General features: G+C 33.7%; 1 long non-coding RNA gene across 1 annotated transcript; it reads left to right on the forward strand.

Annotated features, from left to right (window-relative positions):
* The first annotated feature begins 271 nt into the window (after positions 1-271).
* On the forward strand, positions 272-15,147 carry LOC141423056 (uncharacterized). Its single transcript, XR_012447714.1, has 3 exons — positions 272-586; positions 12,569-12,645; positions 14,354-15,147. It is a non-coding gene; the product is annotated as an uncharacterized lncRNA (long non-coding RNA).
* The last annotated feature ends 9,959 nt before the right edge of the window (positions 15,148-25,106 follow it).

A 25,106-nucleotide genomic window follows, 5' to 3' on the forward strand; every position in this document is an offset into this window, starting at 1 on the left:
TTTAGCAATTCTCTTTCCTTTGGCAATCTCCCTCTACCACTTTTCCTTCAGCAATTCATTTTCCCTTCAGCAACTCTTTTCCCTTCAACAATTCTTTTCCCTTCCAAAAGCCTCACACACCAAAAAAGCCAAAAGCCCAAAAGCCAAAAGCAAAAGCCTCAAAGCAAAAAAACCCAAAAGCAAAAGCCTCACATCCTGCTTCAGTGAGTCTTTTATATCCAGTAGTAAACAGGGTAGAGCAGAGGTTCTCAGGGAGAACCTGACACTGTAACAAGAGAAACCTGTGTTCCTGCTTTTCTGAAAATAAACAATTTAGGAGAAGCAGCTGTTCTGCATTTTCCTTTTCTGTGGCCAGGGGCTGTGCCAATCTCAGCCTACAGATAAACATTTTAGGAAAAGCAACTGAGCTGCATCTCGCCTTGCTTATGTCCAGCTCTTATAGGCTTCTCATAATCCACTCTCCACAGAAGAGGAAATGCATTATTCATCTTTGGTTTCCCAACATGTAGCTCACTCCAGACACTGGCTGGTACCTGCTGTACGGGAGGAGCATGAAGGATATGGAGAGTTTACTGATGTCTCACAGGTATTCTTCTCTTAAGTTTCAAAAAACTACATTTTGCATGAAATTGTTCTATCATATCTATGGAGGAAATTTATCAATTCTAATCCAGTGCTGCATTTATTAACTGGATGTAAAATATGATTCATATCTTTAGATCATTTGATTATATGATAACATTCAATGTTCACTTTAATAATTATCAATGTAATTAAATCAATAGAATGCCTTGTTGGAAACTAATGAAAGAATTTCCTTTTCCATGTCAATCTCTTTTGCTCCATTCACTGCAATTAAGGTGTTAAGATGTCCTACAGGGTCCTGGCTTATATGACTTCTAGCTCTCCCTCTTTAGAGAGGGTATCTGGTTCTCTATGTTCTATCCATTGCTTCTAAACAGTGAGAGTGGGGGAGAAAGGAAAGGTAATTTTAGTGTCATCTTCCCCTGAGATATTTACAACACTTGGAGACATCTTTAATATTACAGCTAATAGATGTGTGTGGGGTTACTATTGGAATCTAGTACGGAAAGGGCAGAGATTCTGCTAAACATTGTATAATGCAGAATAAAATCATCAGGACCTTTATCTAGACCAAAGTGTCAATAGTGCAGAAGTTGAAAAAAATTGTTACAGCTGCAGCGATGTCTTTTGACACTCCATATTAAAACATATTAAGACTGCTACCTCCCTTGGTCTTTATACTAAATATCATCTCTCTGCGGAAAATTATTTTATTGATAGATATGTCCTCTTCATTTCATTCAGGTCTTTCTTAAGTACCAACTCAGATGACCCTTATCTGACCATTTAGTCTGCTCCCCAAGTACTCTCTATCATTAAATGGACTTTATTTTCTAGATAACTATTATATCATTTATGGTTTTTATATATTTGGCTGTTGACTGCTTTTGTCTACTAGACTATAAGCTACATTACAGTGTTTTTTTGTTCACCACTATATTCATTATCCCAAAATTTAGAACAGTATGAAACATGTTAGAAACTAATCATACAATGAATGAATGAATAAATGAATTGCTTATTCAAAGTCAACTCATCTTATCCTATTTTTTCCTATATCTACAAAAATTTCAAACTCTCAGGTTTTAAGGATGTTCCCCTTCCTACTTTGTCTTACAATACTGCTTACACTTGTTCTTAGGAATTTGAAAATGACAGCACTTCTATTTTCTCATAAAATCATCTGTTTGTGTTTTTAACTTCAACTACTTAACAGGAGATGGCTTTCACAAACCAATGAAGCTTAATAGTTTACTGCTTCATAAAGTATTAGTAAAATCCCTCTGAATTATCAAATTCAATTCCCGCATTAGATATTATTTTCTTGCTTGACTAAACCTAATTTTTATGGCAGCATATACTTTTGAAATAGGACTATAACAATCTTTTCTTAAAAAATCACAAGCTATGACAATCTTGACTGTAAATATTAGATTCACATTATTGAAAATATCCTCTTGATATTAAGGAAAAATGGTTTACACTCATCTCTTAGAAAGTCAGTTAAACGATATGGGCCACAAAAATTTACTCTCTGTTAAGCCTATTTTGTTTTTATCTACATGACTTAGGAATTTAGAGTTCAATATTAATTCATTAATAAGTAAGAGTTGTAGCTAATAAGATGGATTGAAATTATATGGGCAGATTAGTCTCATAGATTTGCTATGAGAATTCAGCACTCAGCATAAATCACACTGATTTATTCTAGTGAAATGACAGAAATCAAAATCAGCAAAGTAAAAAGAAACATGGGAGTAAAACCCAGAGAAATGAGGCACATGCTTCTGGTAGTCCTCCTGGTGGAGTCACCAAGATGCGGGAAATTCTTCAACACTGAATTGTTGAAATGCTACTAGGAAGCTCATTAGAAATTCAGGGCCTAAGGTTTTTCTTGACATGCTGATCACATAGGCACCCTATGCTTAGCCTGTACCCAAATTCCAGACTCTAAAAAGGCAAACAGATGTTTAACATAATATGCAATGTTTATACAAACAATTCAGGCACAATGATCCACTTTCATAAACCAGGAAATAAAAGCAATTCTCTCCACAAAATCCACCTTGTTAGACATCAGTCAAGTCAACTCTGAGAAGGTCTTTCTCAGAGTGGTACTCTCAGGTCTGCTTTATCAACACTTTTCTCCAACATAACCCATGGGTCAAAGAAAAAACTTTATGGAAATTTAAAAATAATTTTAGTTTAATGAAAATGAATATACAGCATATCAAAATTTGTGTATGTATGCACATATGCAGCTAAAGCTGCATTATTATTATGTAGAAAACCTATGGAAACAAATCCTTGTAATAGCTCAAAATATTTGATACATTGTAAGAACCTTTGTAAATGTCACAATGTACCCTCACCCAGCACAACAATAAATGAAAAAAATCAGTAATCTGAGCTTCTCTAAACATTGTAAAAAACTTTTAAAATTATATCTAACAATTGAATTTAACAAGGTTACAGGATACCATATTATTAAAAATTTGTTTTGTTGTATTTCTATATATTCTCAATAAGCTATAGAAAAGTAGAGTAAAAGTGACATAATTTACAGTCATATAAAAATTAAAACAGTGTACTTAGCAAAATATTTGGAAAAATTTTCCCATTAAAGCTGAAAATATACTGAGATAAATTTATTAAGGGAAATAAATATAGACATTAATTATTCTTATGGATTGATAGGTATAATATTGTGAAAAACCACAAATTGATAGATGTAAATCAATCTAAATTAAATTATTAGAAGAATTTTTGTAGAAATTATCTAGTCCTAAAATATGTACAAATGAGTATAGTTTGAGGGTTTATGCTAACAGATATGAAGTTTACTATAAAGACTATTATCAAGAGATTGTGTAATGTGGTGTGAACACTGTGGTCTGTTAAATGTACAGATTAAATAGACATTATAAAGTATAAAAAAACTAGACATTCACATGTATGGTCAATTGATTTTGGATCAAGTTCCCAAGTGATTAAATGTGGAAACAACTGGAAAACCATCGTGGGAAAATGGAATATTAACACTTCCATTATATCAGTGTAAAACTTAACTGCATGGCTCTTAGATTAAAATGTAAAATCTGGAATGCTAAGAGTTCTAGAAGAAAATACTGTAGAAAAATTTTATGAATGGGTTAAGCAAAACTATCCTAGTGGAACACACACATGTATACATGAAAGAAAGCAGGATGTAAAGAAAAGAAAAGACTCTGGGATGTTTATCTAATTCATCACAGATTAAAATGCATACATGTGAAGAAGGCCCAGCTTCAAAACTCATTTTTGTTACTTATTAGGACCAACACATTCCAGGATTAAAGGTTTATTCTTCACACTAAAACTGAGAGTCGTCTTGGTGAGACCAGCCATGGTAGTTAGAAAAGTGATGTCTAATTTGCAAATATTTTTGGTATATCACATATCTTTCTGGTTTTTATTTCTTCTGAGATTTCATTATGGTATTAAATTATACTTCTTCAGTTTTATTATTTTCAGTTTGATAGAGTGTGTTTATGGCTCAATTTATTCTCTAATGGTGACCAGTCCAGGTGCACTACTCCATGTGTACAGATACACATATTTTGCTCTAAGATGAAGTATTTTATAAACATAAAGTAGACTAAATTGGTTGATGGTGATGTACATTATGAATGTACATAATTACATTAATTACAAATTAATGAATTTTCTGTTTACTCATCCTAATCAGTTAGTAAGATAAAGTGTTAATGTCTCTTAGTACATTTGTGACTTTGTATATTTTTTCAGATTCATCAGTTATTCACTCCAGAATTTTAAAGATATTTATTTATCCCTGAAAATCATTAGTTGGAACATTTCTTATCATGAGATGTAGATTCTTGATATTAAAAATTTACTTCAACTTTCTTTTAGTTTGTATGCATTATAGTCTTCTACACTTTTAATGCATCAAAATTTGTGCAATATTTATATTCAAAATGTGTTTCTTATAAACAGCGTAAGAGAGTCTTCATCATCTGACCTAGTTTATATCTTTTAATAGATGTTTTGCATTTAATGTGATTACTGATAAGATTAGTATAAAATCTATCAATTTGCTAGACAGTTTCTATATTGTATTATTTGACATCATTTTTCCATTTTTCTACCTCATTTTAGCTTAATTCAGTATTTTATATGCTTTTATTCCATTTTATTGCTGCTGTTAGCTTATTACTTAAACTTTTTAATAAAATTTTTTAATGGTTGCCTTAGGATTTAAGATTTATATATTTAACTAGAATCCAAGTTTAAGCAGCATCATATCACTATGGTATAACCAAAAAATAAATACATGCAATTTCATATCATACAATTTTCTGTCTGAACAAATAAAAATTAAGAAAAAAATCAGTTTTATTTAACTTCATTTATTTCAGTTCTTCTTTGTTCACATATTTCAGAAGAATAATTTTCTATCATTAATTAACTGTCCATTTATTTTGTTCTTTATCTCTGAATCAGGCATCTTATATTTTGCATTCATGAAATCATGGCAGATTAACATGAGTTTATAACTAGGGTCAAATGTATCAAATATATCATATTGAATTCACCCTTTCCACTGCTCTCTTTCATTCTCCCTCCCCTGTTTCCTAGAACAATTTGAACAGGTACCATTATTGCATTTTCATACATGTGTGTACATTATTTGCACCATATTCATCTTCCTACCTTCTTCACACCACCTCTCCTCTCTCACCAGTGCCAACTCCTCCCCCCAGGCGGAACCTGTTCTGCCCGCCTGTCTTCCAATTTTGTAGAAGAAAAAAGATAAAAGATAAAAAGAGAAACATGGCATTTTGCTAATTTGAGATAAAGATAGCTACACAGGGAGATTCCTCATGTTGTTTCCATGCATATATGTATTATAACCCTAGTTGGTTCATCTCTACCAATCCTCTTAACTCCTCTGTATTTCCCTTCCTATGGTGGCCCTGGGTAGTTTAAGGTTTCTATATTCATTCCTGCATAGTAAACACATCAACCACATTCATGTTTTTGGTTTCCTTCCCTTGCCCTATCCCTCCCATGTACAGCCTCCCTTTAGTAAGACTTGTGCCACATAATATTGCTACATTTATTTTAGGTCTATAATTAGCATATGAGGGAGAATGTGCAGCTTTTAGCCTTCTGAACCTGACTAACTTTACTTAAGATGATGTTCTCCAGTTCCATCCATTTATCTGCAAATGACAAAAAACTCATTCTTCTTTGTGGCTGAGTAAAATTCCATTGTGTATAAACATGACATTTTTCTTGTTTTTTTTTTTGTTTATTCATATGCGCATACATTGTTTGGCCATTTCTCCCCACTACCTCCTGCCTGCCTCACCTTCCCACCCCTCCTCGCTTCCAGGCAGAATCTGTTCTGCCCTAATCTCTAATTTTGTTGAAGAAAGTATAAGCAATAATAAGAAAGACATAGCATTTTTGCTAGTTGAAATAAGGATAGCTATACAGAGAGATTCCTAGCATTGTTTCCATGTACAAATGTGTCACATCCCCAGTTGATTCATCTCTAACCGACCTTTTCACTACTTCCTGATCCCCTTCTCATACTGACCTCTGTTGCTTTAAGATTTCTGTGTTAGTTCCTCTGCAGTGGGGACATCAAATACCAATATGTTTTGGGTTTCTTGCCTATCCCCATACCTCCCGTGTGTGCTCTCCCCTTATCATGTGACCCAGGTTTGACCACATTGCTGTATTTGCCCTAGATCTAAAGTCTGCATATGAGGGAGAACATACGATTTTTGGCCTTCTGAGCCTGGCTCACCCCACTCAGAATAATGTTCTCCAGTTCCATCCACTTACTTGTGAATGATAAGATTTCATTTTTCTTCATGGATGAGTAAAATTCCATTGTGTATAAATACCACATTTTCTTAATCCATTCATCAGTAGTGGGGCATTTTGGCTGTTTCCATAGCTTAGCTATTACGAATAGTGCTACAATAAATATAGGTGTGTAGGTGCCTTTGTAGTAACCTGACTCACATTCCTTCAGGTATATCCCTAAGAGTAGTATTGCTGGATTATATGGCAGATCTATTTTTAGTTTTTTAAGGAGTCTACATGTTGTTTTCCATAGTGATTGTACTAGCTTACATTCCCACTAGCAGTTTTTGAGGATTCCTTTTTCTCCACATCCTCGCCAACCTTTGTTCTTGGTGGTGTTCTTGGTGGTAGCTACTCTAACAGGAGTGACATGTAATTTTAGTGTGGTTTTGATTTGCACTTCCTTTATGGCCAGGGATGGTGAGCATTTTTTCATGTGCTTTTTGCCATTTGGACTTCTTTCTTTGAAAAAGTTGTTTAGTTCAGTTGCCCATTTCTTTATTAGGTCATTGATTTTGGGGGAGTTTAGTTTTTTGAGCACCCTGCATATTCTGGTTATCACCCCATGTTTGACATATAGCTAGCAAAGATTTTCTCCTATTCTGTGGGTGGCCATTTCTTTTGTTGTTCAGAAGCTTTTTAAAGAGTCAAATCTTGTTCCTTCATAGTTCATGTAATATCTTGGTATAGCTTTCTTTCCAATAATCTACCCCAAGTTTTAGCTGTTTCATGCTCATTGAACATTTGTCTTTGTTTCTTCATCTCAGTAAGCTCATTCTATTCTCTACTTACTTTTTCCTGTCTGCACTGTGGTCCTGAGATGCCTGAAGTAGGGAAGGTACAATGATGTTAGGCCTTATCTCTTCTTTTCCATTGCTCAGGTTCATAGCCTTATACTGCTTATTATCTTAGTCTAAAAATTATTAAATCTTAGCTTTCTTTGGTTTTCTAGTTTTATTTTTTAAAATCAAGAGGATACATCTAGTATCAATTACTTTTGTATGGCAGGATCTTTTATTTTTCTTATGATGCCACTAGAACATTCGTACTTATCCATACTCAGCCCTCTTGACTTGGGCATTATTTTATTTAGCATGTATTTTAAACACTGGAATATATTAAAAGTACTGTTTTATATAATTAATATTTATCAACTCATATTTGATTACTTATTACTTTTGGAGGAAAGGTCTTCATTTCTTCTTATATTTCAATGTATATTGTTGGGATTTGGGGAAAAGAAGGAAAAAAGACAAGCAGAGAGAAGCTGAATGAATAAAGGGTAAAGGGAACATCCTTCTGACTTTATTCAATGTAGCATATATTTCCTGGCAGCATACAACTGGATGTTAGCATAAAGAGTTTTGTGAAATGTTTACTTTTGAAATTAAGAGTATGTTAGGGAATGTGATGTTAACCACAATGCCAGTGTTTTCAGTCTACTATGAATATGTATTATAAGGAATATTCCTACAATTAACTTAAATATGTGGGAGAGTTATCAAAAGCATAGCTTCTGGAATGTACTAAATGTGGTCTTCCTAGAAGTAAAAGATTAAACTCAATATGCTAGGCCCAAGAATATATGGAACATGTAAAGAAACTGTTTCTTATCCTATTACTATGAGACCACTCTATGGTTCTGGAAGGTGTTTAGCAATTTAAATGAACATCAATGGAAGAACAGTAGGAAAGCAAGGCAAAGCACATCAATAGAGTTTTACCAACAATATAATAAGAAGTACAGGTAGAAGAAAAATCATATTTACTTCTAATCATCTTAAATAATTAAGACTCTGAGCAGCATATTGATTCCTGACAACAAACGTGGTATAATCATGTTAATCCAACAAAGTTTAATAACCAGATACATTAATATAATTCCTGATAATTTTATGTGAATCACTCATATAATTACAAAAGATGTTTTGATTATATCTTCTGCTTAAATGATTCCTTAAATTGAGAATTTAAAACCCAGTTTGTTTTGGAGTGGCTGCTGTTGAGCAGATAATTTGAAATCGCAAGTGTTGGAGTCACCAGAGATTCTATTGTAAACATGCTTCTATTGTGACAAAGAAAGGAGAAAAAGTATCTTTTGCATTATGAGAATATTTTGAGCATGGACTGAAAAACAATCACAAAGCAAAATAAAACCCTTTTTTACTTTTTCTAATTTGTCTTCAAAAATAGAATTTCAAAATAATAATGAAATAATTAGGCACATTTTAAACAGCTCCTACAAGCCATCTATCTTTCAAAAAGAAAAACTTCTTTGGATACAGACAAAAATGGCCAATTTAGTAATTAAATTCCTAATGGATAAATTAATCTTTAGAAGTGTTTAGGATCCTTGGAAATATAAAACTGTTTCAGGTCCACTGAGATTTCCTTTATAAATTGCTGTTGTGTTATTACAGGGAGCCTAGGAGACTCAAAAAATTTATTTCTCAATGTTCCTTCTGAGAATATACTAACTGACTAGTGCAATATGACTGACCATAAGTAATTTTCTGTCTTCTACTTTCTACCAGGTATTCAAGCTTTGACAATTGTGCTCTAGCACATTGTCCCCAGAATTTTCTTCATGTTAGAACTTGGATTTTCTTAGTTAAGAGTCACATTTTTTAAAAAACTATGCTGTATGTCTAGGTTGTCATATTCTTAACAAGGAAAAAATAATAGGTGTGAATGTGACAGGGGGAGGGTAAAAGAAGGAAGTTAAGACAGTGAATATGGTTGATGTACTCTCTATACAAGAATGAATACAGAATTTTTAAAGCTGTTGAAGCCACCATAAGGGGACTAAGGTAGAAAGAGGGAAAAAGAAGAGATGAAACATTTCAGGTTATAATACATATGTACATGAAAATGTCACAAAGAAATTCCCTGTGTAACTATCTTAAAAAAAAAAAAAAACTCTTTGTAACTATATAAAAATCTGAGAAAAGAGGATGGAACAGGTCCTTCCTGGGGGCTGTGAGGGTTTGTACCAGTGGGAGAGAAGGTGGGGAAAGGTGAACATGGGAGGGTGAATATTATGCAAATACTGTGTACACATGTATGTAAATGGAAAAATTATACCTGTTGAAACTACTCCAGGAATGGGGAGGGGAGGATAAAGGAGAATGGTGGAGGGGGTGAAATAGAGTATGATACATCTGACATATTGTAAGAACATTTGTAAATGCCACAATGAACACCTATCCTGCAGAACAAAAAATTTTTTTAAAAGGCTAAAAAAAATTGGCATGAATGTTAAGATACATTCAATTGTGTGGTTTAGAGGTTTCATTTGGTTTGGTTTGGGTTGGGTTGGGTTAGAGGTTTTTGGTTCAAAGATGGTCTTGAACTCATGATCCTCCTGCAGCAGCCACTTGCATCCTGGGATTACAGATATGCACCACTATTCCCAACTAATCTTCAGTTGTGTTTAAATCTGTGCCTTTTTATTGTATAACTAACTCCTGATATCTAAATATACTCAGTGTTTATGTGGTAAATTAAAAAGAACTCAACAATACTTACCATTGTTTAAAATTATCTTTTGTCCTTTGTATCCATTATTTGACCATGTCAAGACAGGTAAAGTGTAATGCTAAAATCATATTGTCTTCCTGACATCAAAATACTTGAAAGGCTACGCACCTTGCATATAAACCAGATAATTTCCACTAATATATATGCATAAACCAAGGATTAGTTTGTTGAATTTCTATAACCATTAAGAGATAAATATGCTATATAATTGTCTTTTTGATTATTCTTCATTTATAGGTAAAATAATAAGAGAGCAAAGTCAGATTTTAAATTAACTGAATTTCAAATTCTGATTTAATATAATTATAAATGACATATTGATGCAGAAAGCTCAATTCAATTTTCTTAACCACTCCCACTCTTAGAAGTTGAGCAACTTCCCAGTCGAAATTTTGATAAAACTTTAAGTGTGAATTTTATTATTATATCCTAATTTTTTAGAGTGTTTATAATTATAAATTTTAGAAGAATGACAAGTATACTTTCATATTCATTATTGGAATAAAACTCAGACTATCAAAATGGAGAATTTGTGTAGATTAGGTTTTTGAGTTTTTACTATACATGGGCAGATTTTGCACCAAATTTTTCCCTGATCTGCACATTTAATTTCTTTGTCTTTTTCAGCCATTTCTTCTCAAGTACAACAAATTGGCTCAGTGCATGACTTCTATTATCATGATGAGTATTAGTTGTGTCTGATTTATAAAACTTTTTCATCATCTCTGGATCTATAAAAGAAAAGTGCTGATAGTCCACCAAGTGAAAATTCTCACTCTGTTATTAAAATTACTTACTAAATGTCCCCTGCAATATTTGACAGCAGAAATGCTTCATTTTCTAATTTGAGAATGGAAGGATATCATTCCTTAGAAGATGAGGCGGTACAAATGATACAAGGGGAAAAAAAAGAGAGTTGTTCCTGTGATTTTAATGATGCTCATTGAAATTCAAATTTTTGAAAACTGAGGAATAAAACGTTGTACTTCATGTTTAAAAAACCAATTATCAAAGAATAAAATTCTTGGGAATAGAATGGATTAAGAAAATGTGGTATCTATACACAATGGAATTTTATACAGCCATGAAGAAGAACGAAATGTTATCATTTGCTGGTAAATGGATGGAATTGGAGAACATCATTCTGAGTGAGGTTAGCCTGGCCCAAAAGACCAAAAATCGTATGTTCTCCCTCATATGTGGACATTAGATCAAGGGCAAACACAACAAGGGGATTGGACTATGAGCACATGATAAAAGCGAGAGCACACAAGGGAGGGGTGAGGATAGGTAAGACACCTAAAAAACTAGCTAGCATTTGATGCCCTTAATGCAGAGAAACTAAAGCAGATACCTTAAAGTAACTGAGGCCAATAGGAAAAGGGGACCAGGAACTAGAGAAAAGGTTAGATCAAAAAGATTTAACCTAGAAGGTAACACCCACGCACAGGAAATCAATGTGAGTCAATGCCCTGTATAGCTATCCTTATCTCAACCAGCAAAAACCCTTGTTCCTTCCTATTATTGCTTATACTCTCTCTACAACAAAATTAGAAATAAGGGCAAAATAGTTTCTGCTGGGTATTGAGGTGGGGGAGAGGGAGGAGGTGGAGTGGGTGGTAAGGGAGGGGGTGGGGGCAGGGGGGAGAAATGAACCAAGCCTTGTATGCACATATGAATAATAAAAGAAAAATGAAAAAAAAAAAAAAAACGTTGTACTTCATGTTTAAAAAACCAATTATCAAAGAATAAAATTCTTGGTAATAGCTTTGGTGTTTCATTAAAATACTCTATTGAATTGATTAATTTAATATTTCTCCCTTTGGGAAATAGTGAAAAGTCCATAATAGTGTTGTTTTGAGGTCAAAATAAATAGCTACCTATCTAGCAAAACAAAGGTTTTGTTCTTTCAAAATATGAGGTAGGAATTATGGAGGTTTTCTTTTTTTTTTTTCTTTTGTTATTCATATGTGCATACAAGGCTTGGGTCATTTCTCCCCCCTGCCCCCACCCCCTCCCTTACCACCCACTCTGCCCCCTCCCTCTCCCCCCCACCCCCTCAATACCCAGCAGAAACTATTTTGCCCTTATCTCTAATTTTGTTGAAGAGAGAGTATAAGCAATAATAGGAAGGAACAAGGGTTTTTGCTGGTTGAGATAAGGATAGCTATACAGGGCATTGACTCACATTGATTTCCTGTGCGTGTGTGTTACCTTCTAGGTTAATTCTTTTTGATCTAACCTTTTCTCTAGTTCCTGGTCCCCTTTTCCTATTGGCCTCAGTTGCTTTTAAGGTATCTGCTTTAGTTTCTCTGCGTTAAGGGCAACAAATGCTAGCTAGTTTTTTAGGTGTCTTACCTATCCTCACCCCTCCCTTGTGTGCTCTCACTTTTAATTATTTTTTCAGGCTTCAGAAAGAAAACTGCATGATATAAATTGGTTAATCAGAGAACATATAAAGAATTACTCATTTATTTATTTTGTTTTCCAAAATGGTCAGCTTACAAATAGCCTTGAAGCTTTGTAAACCACTTAAGATTTCTAAATTTCCTTATCTGTATAGGTTACCCTTGTTATTAAGGAAAGACAATGGGGAAGAATTATGTATTCAGTGGATTCAGGAAAATCAGGTGAAATGAGGTAGGACATGCAACTCCTTACATATTTTAGTTCATTGTGAATGATTTTAGTTAGGTTTTGTTGAATGGATAATAAATATAAAATATAAGGAGGAACATATGGCACTTGAAGCAAATGGTATAAATAAGTTTAAGAGGGAATCCGACATTTTTATTGCAAGAGAATGTTACACTGAAAATGGATTAAAAGAACAGGAGTAAGGGGAACAAATGAAGCTGATTTATTATATAGGGGCAGGAGCATGGGACAAGTGGCCATTTTCTACCCTGCAGTTTTTTATGTCTTCCTGGAAGAACCTGTATTTTAAGATAATTATGTACAGTCAGGGAAATGGTAACAGCTGCATTTTGGCAACTTGGCATGCAAATTACAAGCTCTATTCAGGTCATGTAAGCATGAATTGATGAAAGATTTGAGACTGAAAGGCTGTCAACAGCTTCTGGTTGGAAGACCTAATCAGTATTGTGAAAGTTAATGAAAGTATGAAGACCTAACCCTGTCTGAAATGGTTCAAGGGGTTTCAATTAAAAGGAACCTATGATTTTAAATCACATTTATAAAACAGCAGAGGATACATATCTACAGGGTACATGACATTATAAGGCATCCTGATTTCTCAAACCATATGCATATTTTTATATACATATTTTTAAAGTTTCATTTACTGCATCTAGTATAACTCCAAACTGAAACAGCTGCAAATGGTATATAATTGGGTCAGAATGTTTTGTTGTCAGGATTCTCAGTTGCTTGTATTGGCTTATGAAGAGGCCATTATGAGAAAAGGGATCTGAATAGCAAAGAGATTCCAGCTGGTTAGCTATTATTTTAATTATGCAATGGAATCAGCTATTTCCCTGCCAATATCTGAAGTTACTTAGGAAAAAGTTATTCAAAGACTCTGTGAAGATACTTTTTGTATTGGTTTTATTGTATTTCAAGAAACTGTTTATCAACTTTATTGTACGCTTAATACTGCATGTCGTCCAATGCTCATACATGCATCTCTTAATGGTATTGAGAGTGGACTATGTTGAACCTGGTACTTCATATTGTCCTTATTTTTAAATAAATCACAGCTTATTTCAGAAAATAAAGTATACAGTAACAAGCACAGCATGGACTCCTCTCAGCATAGAATTCTAATTTGGATTCTGTATAGTTCTTATAACCTTAGGATTTTAGAATCCTGAAAAATAAAGATTTTTTCTTGTTATCTTTTCTTGTTTTCACACTTATAATAAGTAGCTACATCTGCTAATCTTCAGAAAGAAAAATGGTGAAAACAGAAAGAAAAATCAGGCTTTTCCATAAACGTATTTTACTAAGCTTTAGGGTATTGCTTTGTGAATTTCACTAAATTCACAAATTAAAAATAATTTGGTCACATGGACCAGCAATCACAGAGTAAAGCACTTTAAAAAGTTTCATTAAGAATGGCAGGAGAAATTGTGAGATTTTATAAATCAATTCAGTAAGCAGATAACTGATAAGAAAGACTTAACTCTGAAGCTTAAAATTTAACAATGGCTTTGGGAGTAGTAGACAAACTGAAAGTGCTGTTGTTCCTGGCAGAGGGGCCTGATTCCAACATCCTTCACTGAATCAGAAAAATTGCTTGGGAAACTATAATGGTAGGACTAAGTGGGGGCACATGAGAATGATGAGAGTAAGTCATATAATAAGAAATGTTTATTTTCTGTTTCAGGACTTTTGCTACAAGACAAGCAAGGATGCAGAGAAAAGGGAGCCCTTATATACTTCTGGTGGAAATGTAAATTAGTACAACCACTCTAGAAAACAGTATGGAGGCTTCTCAAAAAACTAACAATAGAACTGCCATGTGATCCAGCAATACTACACTTGTAAGGATACACCCAAAGGAATGTGAGTCAGCTTAAAACAAATGCACCTGCACATCCATGGTTACTGCAGCACTATTCACAATAGCTAAGCTATGGAAACAGTCAAGATGCCCCACTACTGGCAAATGGATTAAGAAAATGTGGTGTTTATATACAATAGCATTTTACTCAGCCACAAAGAAGAATGAAATTTTGTCATTCGCAGGTAAATGGATGGAACTGGAGAACACCAACATAAGTGAAGTTTTAGTCAGGCTCAGAAGGTCAACAACCACTTTTCCTCTCATATGTGAAATATAGACCTAATATAAAAATAGCAATATTATGAAAGACTGATCACCTACCATATGGGAAGGTCTCATATGAGGGGATTAAGGCAAAAGAAGAAAACTCAGAAGATGAGTATGGTTGATACACTCTCTATACAAGAATGAATGTAGAAATCTTAAACCAACTGAAACCACCATAACAAAGGGACTAAGGTAGAATGAAGAAAAAATAGAGGCAATGAGCCAGTCGGAGTTAAAAATAAATACATACATGGAAATATTACAAGGAAACACCCTGTGTAGCTATATAAGCAAAAGTGTTTTTTTCTTTTTTCTTCTACAAAATTGGAGAAGGGGGAGTGAAACAGGTCCTGCCCGGTTGTGGCGGGGTAGGGAGGGGGGAGTGGGAGGGGAGGAGTTGGGGGGAGGTTGGTATCAGTGGCTAGGATGGTGAATATGATGCAAAAACTGTGTGCACATGTAGATAAATGCAAAAATGATCCCTGTTGAAACCGTTCCAGAAATTGGGGAGGGTGATAAAAGAGAGTGAGGAGGGTTGGATACATGTATGATATACTTGATACATTGTCAGAACTTTTGTAAATGCCACAGTGTATTCCATGCATCAGAATAATAAAAAAAATACAATACGAAGATGAATACCAATGCAACAAAACAAGTGAAATGTAAGAGAGGTACATGTGAATATTTTACTTTTTTGTCCGAAGATGTGCGCAGCAGTAACTTCTGTAGGGGTGATACTGGTAAGTGCTATAGGTAGCAACCACTTCTATTAAATTCCTGCTAATTTAATTTTATTTTCAGAGATACTTCCTTGCAGATTGTTAGGAAATATATGTCAATGTAAGGGAGTACTGAGCATCACAGCTATAACATTAAACTTGAGCATATACAGAGCCTACAAAACACAAAAATGTGCTGAAGCATCTGGAGTTTGGTTTTTTTGACAACAAGTTTAGAAGACAAGAGAATGAGCAAAATTGGCTGTTGGATTATACTGACAAAAGCAGAGCAATTCGTGCAAAGAATTTACTCTGATAGGTCTGAGATTGATATGTGTGATCACATTTTACCTCCATTACCAGGCAGAGCTAAGATTTTGAAACTAAAGTGACTAGATACTCTAGAATGTTGTGTAAGCACTCCTAAAAAGACATCTCATATGTTCAAAAATTTGTTTGTTCTCTTCTCTTAGCCAACTTCCATTGGAGAAATGAGGGAAAATATTGATATGTAATATGTACCAGTTTGGTAGAGTTTGTTTTTGTGAATGATTCAATTTATATGTGCTAAAAAAGCACAACACAAATTTCGTTTTTGGTACTCATCGGTTCATTAATATATCCAATGAAAGTTCAGCAAACTAGGTACAATTTTTTGAAATTTTAATTACTTGCATTTTTCTCGAGGCAACTTGCATGAAAGATCTGGCTGGGAGTAAAGTGATTGAAAAACCTTTTTCGTTTAGGGATAAATGTGATTTTGATGTTATTAATACCTCTTATTTACCTTTAAGTAGCTTAAATTCCCATTAACCACCTCAAAATTAGAATTTTGCTTAAATTATAAATCAAGAATTTATCTAGATAAATTCTTTTGATAGAAGGTGGGAGCTGACTCACTGAATGTAGATATTCTACTCTACCTACAAATGGAGCAATTATGGCAATGTAGCATGCATTTAACATTCAAATACTATGGAGTTTAGCAATATCATCAGTGTTGTCCCAATCTCAAAGACTCCAGGGGTCCTGAAACAGAAAAAATGTAGAGTACATAAAGAGTCTAGGCAAATATACTTCCTCCTCTGAACGAGAGTTATAGAAAAATAAATAACAAAGGAGAAAATCCGGGCTGTTTACTCAATTTTCATTGGTATTGCCATGAAGAATGACTAATTAAAGTGTACAATCTCAAGAAAAATAACTAAAAATGTACAGGAATTGGCATTATTTCATTGTAGAATATGAAACCTATATTGTGGACAGGCATATAGAATTTATGCCTGTGGAATTGTTCCCTGTGGAACAATTATTCTTCATGTACTATATAAGGTATAGGAAACATTTTAAATAGTTTTCAATAAAATTATCCTATATATAGTTAAACAACTGTGCTAATGCATTATATGTCACACATCTTCAATCCAGCAGAGTTATATTAGATAAAAAATGATTGCTGAATTCTAACAATGAATCCAGTAAGTTAAGATCTTAATTTAAGTTTATTTTTAGGGCATTCTGTCTATATTCTGACACTGAAAGATGATACATATAAGTAGAAAAAAAATACTAGTTAACAAAAATGCATTTTTCCATGCAGCTGAAAAAGAAGAGTCCAAATACAGCAAGCAAGTAGGATAGAAAGATCAAAACTATTGGGTCTCCTAAGGATATTGAACAAGGGTGGCTTGTAGTCTACTCCTATATTCACTCCATAGGAAACAGTGGCACGATCCAAGTTAATTGTTTGAAACCAGAATTTGAGCTCAGGGTATGGACTAGTGAAAATTTTAATGTCTATATCCTTTGTGTTTAATTCTGTTGATTGTTTTGAATATGTCTCTCTTGACTATGAATATTACCTTTTTGTGTCATTTTCCTTTATTTTTGTACTTCAAATATTGCACTTAATATTCCAGTAAGTAATTAACTAAATCATATGTACATATATGTTCACATCACTTGTGTGTGAGGAACGGTTGGATCTATCTAATCAGTACTTGAGCACAGTGTAGAGCTTCTTGTAGTTTTGGTTAAAATCCATTCACAGCCACCTTTAAATATTCTGAAGAAACATTCTCTTAGGCCAGTCTTGAATATGAGGACCAAAAACACTGAATTTTTTAGAGCCTGGATGTCAGGTTTGGGGGCTACTAGGGAGTTATTTTTGCTCTTCAGTTTGGTTTTGCCTTTCTCAATCTTGGAATATTTTCCTCCATCCTATATCCACTCAGCCTTTTGATGACCAACATAGTGCATTTGACCAAAGCCTGTAGAATTTCTCTCTGCCTTCTTGTATGGCATCTGCATATTTATGTATGTTTGTATGTATGTATGTATATATATATATGATATGTGACATATTATTTATATCATGACCCTGAAAAGACATTAGCACTCCCATCTTTGTATCACTATTCATGTGGAAACAACCTGAATGTCCATCAATATAGGAATGGATAAAAATGTGGTATATGCATACTTACAATGAGATACTATTCAGCCTTAAAAGCAGGAAATTTTGCCATGTACAACAATGATGAACCTTCAGGAAATAATGATAAACCAGTTAAGAAAGACAAACATTTCTTGATCCTACTAATTTGAAATGTCTAAAATAATTAAACATATAGGATCAAACAGTGGAATGGTGTTTCCCATGACTGAGGAATGGGGTAAAGGGGAGTTACTAATAAATAGGCCTGAAGCTTCAGTTATGCAAGGTGAATAAGCTCTAGACATCTGTTGTTTGACATTGTACCTAAATTCAACAGCACTGATTTGTACATTTTAAAAAAATGTCAAGTGTTATCTCAAGTTTTCTTATTGCAGCCAAATATTTTTAAAAGAATATAAAAAATATACCTGCATTAACAAAAATTAAATGAATAAATTTTTGATACAATAACCAACACAATCAGATGCTTTAAACATAATATACTTAACATTGAAATGGAAATGGAAATGGTGATTTACCAACTTAACAATCACTGTGTTGTTCTTATCAGTAAAGCATTATATCAGTTAAAGCAAATTAAAAGTAAAACCACAATCAAGGCACAATATCCTTTGTACTCTTATAGATGGCTATGTCATAGAAATAATATAATGTAAAGCTTTGCAGCAAACACAAGAACACATGATTGAAAGGACACAACAAAAATAAAATTTCATGCTGGCAACCTGTGGTTCATATCTGTAATGCTAGCTCTTCAGGAGGCAGAGATCAGGAAGATGTGATTCAAAGTCAGATCCAGGTAAATAGATCTTAGGTTGAAAAAAAAATCACAAAAAAAGGCTAGTGGAGTGGCTCAAGTGGTAAGTATGCCTACCTACAAGTGTGTAGGTCCTGAGTTAAAACCCCAGTGCCACCAAAAGAAATCACTACTTACAAAATAAATTCCTACAATTCTTTTTAAGTCTGTGAAGTTTTGAAGATTGTCTGACACAGAATATTAAAATTCATTGATCAAGTTTTAATTAAAAAATTTAAAACATGGCCTATCTTTAATAAAATTATGGGTTAATGAAGACAATGGAATTGCATGATACTGGAAGAACTACAGTAAAAGCTTATGAATGCAAATTAATTACAGGAAAATTATAAATATGAAGGCACTTCCTAAAAATATTAGAAAAGCAAAAACATTATAATACTAAAAATAGATCTCTGAAAGAATGAAAGAAAGAGAAGGAAAGAAAGAAAGGAGGGAGGGACACAGAAAGGGAGGGAGGAAGAGGACAGAAAAGAAAGAAAGGAAGGGAGAAAGAAAGAAAGAAAGAAAGAAAGGGAAGAAAGGAGAGAGAGAAAGAGAGAGAGAAAGAGAGGAAGAAAATTAAAATCAAACAGATTTTCTGCAAATCTAGACTTACCTCTAAGAAAATAAATACAAGCAAAATCAAAACAAAGAAAATCATAACTGACAGACTGATTAAACAAAAACATTGTTAAAATGGAAACAGGTATATCTCATAGCACATGTAAATATGAAAAATGTTAGAAGATAATGTGAGGAATTTAATTTATTTTTTTTTTTGTGGTACTGAGGATTGAACTCAGGGTCTCAGATTTGAGCCACGTCTCCAATACTTTTGTTTTTCATTTGCTTTTCAGATAGGATCTCACACTAACTTTTCCAGTGCTGGCTTCAAGTCATGATTCTTCTGTCTTTGACTCCTGGAGGGCTGAATTACAAGCATTTACCACTGTGCCTGGACTAATGTAGAGAATTTTATGCCCCCAAATGTAGAAAAGAAAATTAAAAATGAACATATTTAATAAAAATATTAATCATAAAAATTCACAAGAATTTGAAAAATCTAAATAAATTTGGTTGTATATTGTGAATGTTTGTTAAAACTCATACTCTTAGTATTGCTCATGCTCTAGCTCCACAAGGCTTCAGATTAAGGCAATATTTATAGGCTATCATTATTAAAACTTAAGAAAATTACACCTTATACATTGTTTAAATAATTGCTTCACATATAATTAATAGATGAGTATAAAATTACAATCATAGTCAAAAGCAGTAAAAGAAAAAACTGTATTCCAAAATGACTTGTGACCAAAGTGTAAACCTCTAAGTAAAATGATATATTTGAATACATCAGCATTGCAAACAATTGTTTGTATATATGCATACATGTCAACACACACCAAGGACAGTGTATGAAAGAAAACTAAATTAATTAAACATCGGAATTGCTAAATTATATTATTGTTAATGAAACTTGTTTAGAATTATAATGATGAAAATAAGCTCATCAAATTCGTGGATCTTCTATAGGAAATAAATACAAGAAAGATAGTTACAGTTTTGTTGGTAGTGAAAAACTGAAGAAACATAGAAAAAAACATAAATATCTAAAAATAAGAGAGTGAATAAAATAAGGGTCTTATATTAATGTAACAAATTAATATGTATGTGACAGTAAAAATGAATGAAATAGAGCTGAGCTACCTACCTAGTATATAAACTAGGGAATCATTTCATAAGAAATATATAAGAATTTCCAACAGCCATATGAAGAAGTATTCAATACCATTAATCACTGAAAAATGCAAGCTATAATTACAGTGAAGAATTTCTCATTAAACAGAATGACTAAAATGAGTAAGTATGATTGTATCAAGTATTATAAAAAATTAAAATAATTGAGAATCTCACACATGTTTTAGGAGATTGTAAAATAATATTACCCCTTTGTTAAAGTTATTAAGCAATTTCTATTACACTTAAACATTTGTTTGCTTCATGGGCCAGCAATTCTACTCCTATGAATTTATGAAAAGAAATAAAAAAATATATCCACAAATATATATGTTCAAGGAAGAATATAGCTTTCTTACTTTCAAGACACAAATGAAGGAAGCATCCCTAACATTGGGCACCCAGCAACAGATAATGAAGTTTATTCCATCATAAAAATGAAGAGTTCCAAGATGGCAGATTAGAAACACCCATCACATTCTCATGTCTCCATGAATTTGAAACAAAACCTCAGGTTTGTAGCAATAAGGAAAGCCAGGAGATTTAGAAAGGCAGGAAAGGGTTCCAGTAAAAGAATAGAGACCAGGGAAAATTTAGAAATATCAAACTTCAGAACTATAAAAGAAACAAAGAACAAACTTCACTTGGGTGAATCTCAGAATATCCCCAGATACTGAAATCTCCCTGCCCAGTGCTAGCTGTGGAAGTAGGCAAATAATTAGGAGTGCTACCTGACCCACACCATTCCTTGCACACTGGGCCATGCAGTTGAATGGTGAAAGCTCACTACACACACCCTGCACTACTTTGCAAATGAGCAATGGCTCAGATCACAAACAATGTTTTAGACAACCCATGCTTATCTGGTATCCTGAGTACCCATCCAGCATAAGACAAATTTATATGAGGGGACCACATCCATTTGCTGTATACAGAGTGTGCTCCTTCCTACATTAGTTGCTATCACATATGCCTGGAATCATCCCTTCCAAACTAAAAACACTGCAGTGGGCCAGAGCTGCCCCAACCCTGAGGATACCCTGCCCTGGTCCCCTGGAGTTAGCAGTACTCAACAGTACCTGCCCAGGTCCCACTCGATCAATTGCTCCAACGTCTCAGCTGACCACTGACTCAAACTCAAGTTGCACCCAGAGGGAAATTATGGGCAATTGTTGACTCAGAGAAGAACTAGGAGCAAAGACATTGGGGGAGTTACAGACGGAACACGGAGGGCCAGATATTGGAGGAAAATAACTGCTAAACAGCTGGTATATACTTTCTTGTTCAATAAAGAACACTTTTCCTCTCATATATTGAATTTGGGGGCATGGGGAAGGGCATGAAAGAAAAGGGAGACTTTTTAGGATGTGGAAAGAGAAAATGAAGAGGAGAGAGAAGGAATAAGGAAGGGTTTAGAAAGGATAATGAGATCAAAGTACATTGTATGCAGGCATTGAGGTATAACGAATCCCTTACCTTGTACAGTTAATACACACTAATAAAAGATTAAGTCAATTGTAGTACCAGAGTAAAATAGACTTGACTGTTTACACACAAAACAAATGAATAAGTCTCAAATACACATTGAGAAAGGGAAGCCAGGTATAAAATAGCAAGTATTTTATCAGTCTTGTTATATGAGGTCTAATAATTGGCAAAATAGTCTCAAAAGCAGTTACATGGAATGATAGGAAAAAGGACATATTAGATGATGGCACAAAAGAACTTATTGGGAGGCTGAAGATATTCCACCCATTTTGGGTAGCATATTTATGTGTATATATAACTGTTACAAATTTAATATGAGTAGGTTTGGTGTGGTTGCATGCACTTATATTCTCAGCTACTACAGGGACTTAGGCAGGAGGATTGCCAGTTTGAGTATAGCAAGATCTTGTCTCAACAAAAAAGAAAAGAAAAAATGAGTGCACGCATATATTGATGTCCTGAGATGTGTATAAATTTTAATTTACATAAATTTTGTTTTCTTAAAAGAGAATTAAACTACAGCCACATAAAACTAATATGAAAAATATTGCTAGTATAATTGCTAAAATTTACAAACTTTCATATTCCAAAACTCATCATAAACAAAAGCATAAAAACCAATAGTTTACTAGTAAAATAGTTGTGGAAAATATTAATGTTCAATACAATTTCTCTCCAGAGGACTAATTCTGAAGAAAAGCAATGCATTAAAAATGCTGATAAGAAAAAGAATATATATGTATCTTACAATTAGCAAAAGCAATGCAAACATAAAAAATGAAATTGTACATAATCTATTCATTTTGAATTTATTTCCTTTTATCATAATAATATTTAGGAAAGTTTGATAAGTAGTTTAATCTTATAGTTTGCTAGTATAGTTTAGAATAACCTATACTAATACCTAATTTCAGAATGTGCATAAAAGCTTTAAATATATTCATAATTCTCACTTAGTAATCTACTCACAAAACATTCCAAAAGGCTGGATGTTGCTGGCTCACACCAGTAACCCTAGCTACTTGGGAGACTGAGATAGGGAGGATCAACCTTCAAGGCCAGCTCAGGCAAATTATTTCATTAAACTCCATCTCCAAAATCACGAGAGCAAAATGGACTGGAGGTGTGGCTCAAGCCATAGAGTGCCTGTTGTACAAAATATCAGGAACACCTTCAAGGAAACTTGACAAAAATTTAGCATAATTATAAAGTGGGAAAACTCATCTACCTCATATTTTGTGATCATTAGATGAAATTTTAAGAAATAATGACAAGACCTTTCTCATAACATAAATTTTAGCAAGAAGGAAGACTACAAATTTTTAGCCAAATATTATAAAAATACCAATGCATAAAATTATATAATAATTCACTCTATAAACACAGAAATACTCTAAAATATGTGCAGCCTTGTTCTGAAGCCACAGCACTTGATTAGGTACAGAAACGCATGGGTTTAGCTAAGAATGATAAAGAATTAGAATGAATTTGTCAAGGGAACTGCATTTGAGGAAACTTAAATATAACCTCTAATTCATAGGTGCTGAGTTTAATATTTTGTGAAGCTTAAATAGAATTTGTTTTATAGTTATGTTAGTATAAACCACTGTCTTGTTATGCTATTTTATCCCATGGGCTTAGCATGACTCTGGTAAACATTACATGACCTTTATATGTCTTGTGCCTGTGATATCCCCATTAGACATTAGGTGCCCACTATGGAGAGATTCATGAATGTATGACTGTTACCTTGCGGATAATCGAGTCTTCAGCAGAAAATCTGTTTGAGATTTCCTTAAAAATGATGAGGAATGATTCAGTGGTACCAACGTTATTAGCAAGCAGTCTATTTTAAAGACAGATAAGTGCCTCTATCAGATAATTGGAATCACCTTCTCAATTGTGATGAATTCCTGTAGGAAGAAGTCTGTCACGGCGTGTAGCTCATTGGTATAGTGCTTGCCTATCAGATTTGGATTTCTTTTTAGCACTAATCATTTTATATGCCAGCTTTTATTTTTTAAACAACTGATATTCTAGGAACTTACAATTCTATTTTAAATGTAGCCCATGTAGATTGCTTAAGAACATTTTAATAATGTTTTATTATTGAACAATAAAAATATGTTGAAGAAATGAAAATAGTTTCTGATAACAAAATGCCCTCAAACAAAAACTTCTGTTTCATCAACAATGTTTAAAGTTTATGGAAGAGTCTAAATTCCTGCTTTGCCTAGTTTAAAATATTTTTTGTCAAGTAAGCAAAAATATTCATCCTAAAGGAATTGCAATTTCTATATATGAAATTCAAAAATGAAAACTTCTTGATTTTAGGATTCATTTCATATTAAGATTTGAGGACTCAAATCTCTCTTCATTATAGGTGGTTAGGTGTGGAGAGCAGATAATGAAAAACCTATGAGAACTGGATGTAAGCAAGGTGAGATGCAGCTTAATTGCTTTTATCTGTAGGGCAAGATAGGCACAGCCCTGGCCACAAACAGGGAAAATGCAGAACAGCAGTGTCTCCTAAGTTGTTTGCCTTCAGAGAAGGAGAATGGCAAATTTCTCCTGTTACAATGTCACATCCCTCCCGGAGAACTGCTGCTCCACCCCGTTTACCACTTGGTATAGGAGGCCTGCTGAAGCAGGGCTTGAGGCTTTTGCTTTGCTTTAGCTTGAGCTATTTGCCTTTTTGGGGTTTTTGCCTTTAGGTTTTTCTTTGGGCTTTTGCCTTTGGCTTTGGCTTTGGACTTTTTGGTGTGGGAAGCTTTTGGAAGGGAAAAGAATTACTGAAGGGAAAAAGAATTGCTAAAGGGAAATTGCTGAAGGGAAAAGAATGGCTAAAGAGGGGTTGATAGAAAGTCTGCACCAAGAACTTTAACATAGGCTTTAGAAAAACTAAGCTAAAGAAAGAACTTTACACATAGGCATTAGAAAAGCTAAACCAAAGAGAACTGGGGCAGTGCACAGTGCAAATCTAAGGACAAAGACTATTAAAGAGTTATGCATGTGCAGTTTTTAGGTGTGGCTGCTGTTGTTTGCAAGTCTGAGCACCAAGGCTTTAAAAAAGCTAAAGGGAGATGGGAAAGTGCAAGCCTG

The sequence above is a fragment of the Castor canadensis genome, chromosome 5 (genome assembly GCF_047511655.1).
Source record: "Castor canadensis chromosome 5, mCasCan1.hap1v2, whole genome shotgun sequence".
NCBI classification, from domain to species: domain Eukaryota; kingdom Metazoa; phylum Chordata; class Mammalia; order Rodentia; family Castoridae; genus Castor; species Castor canadensis.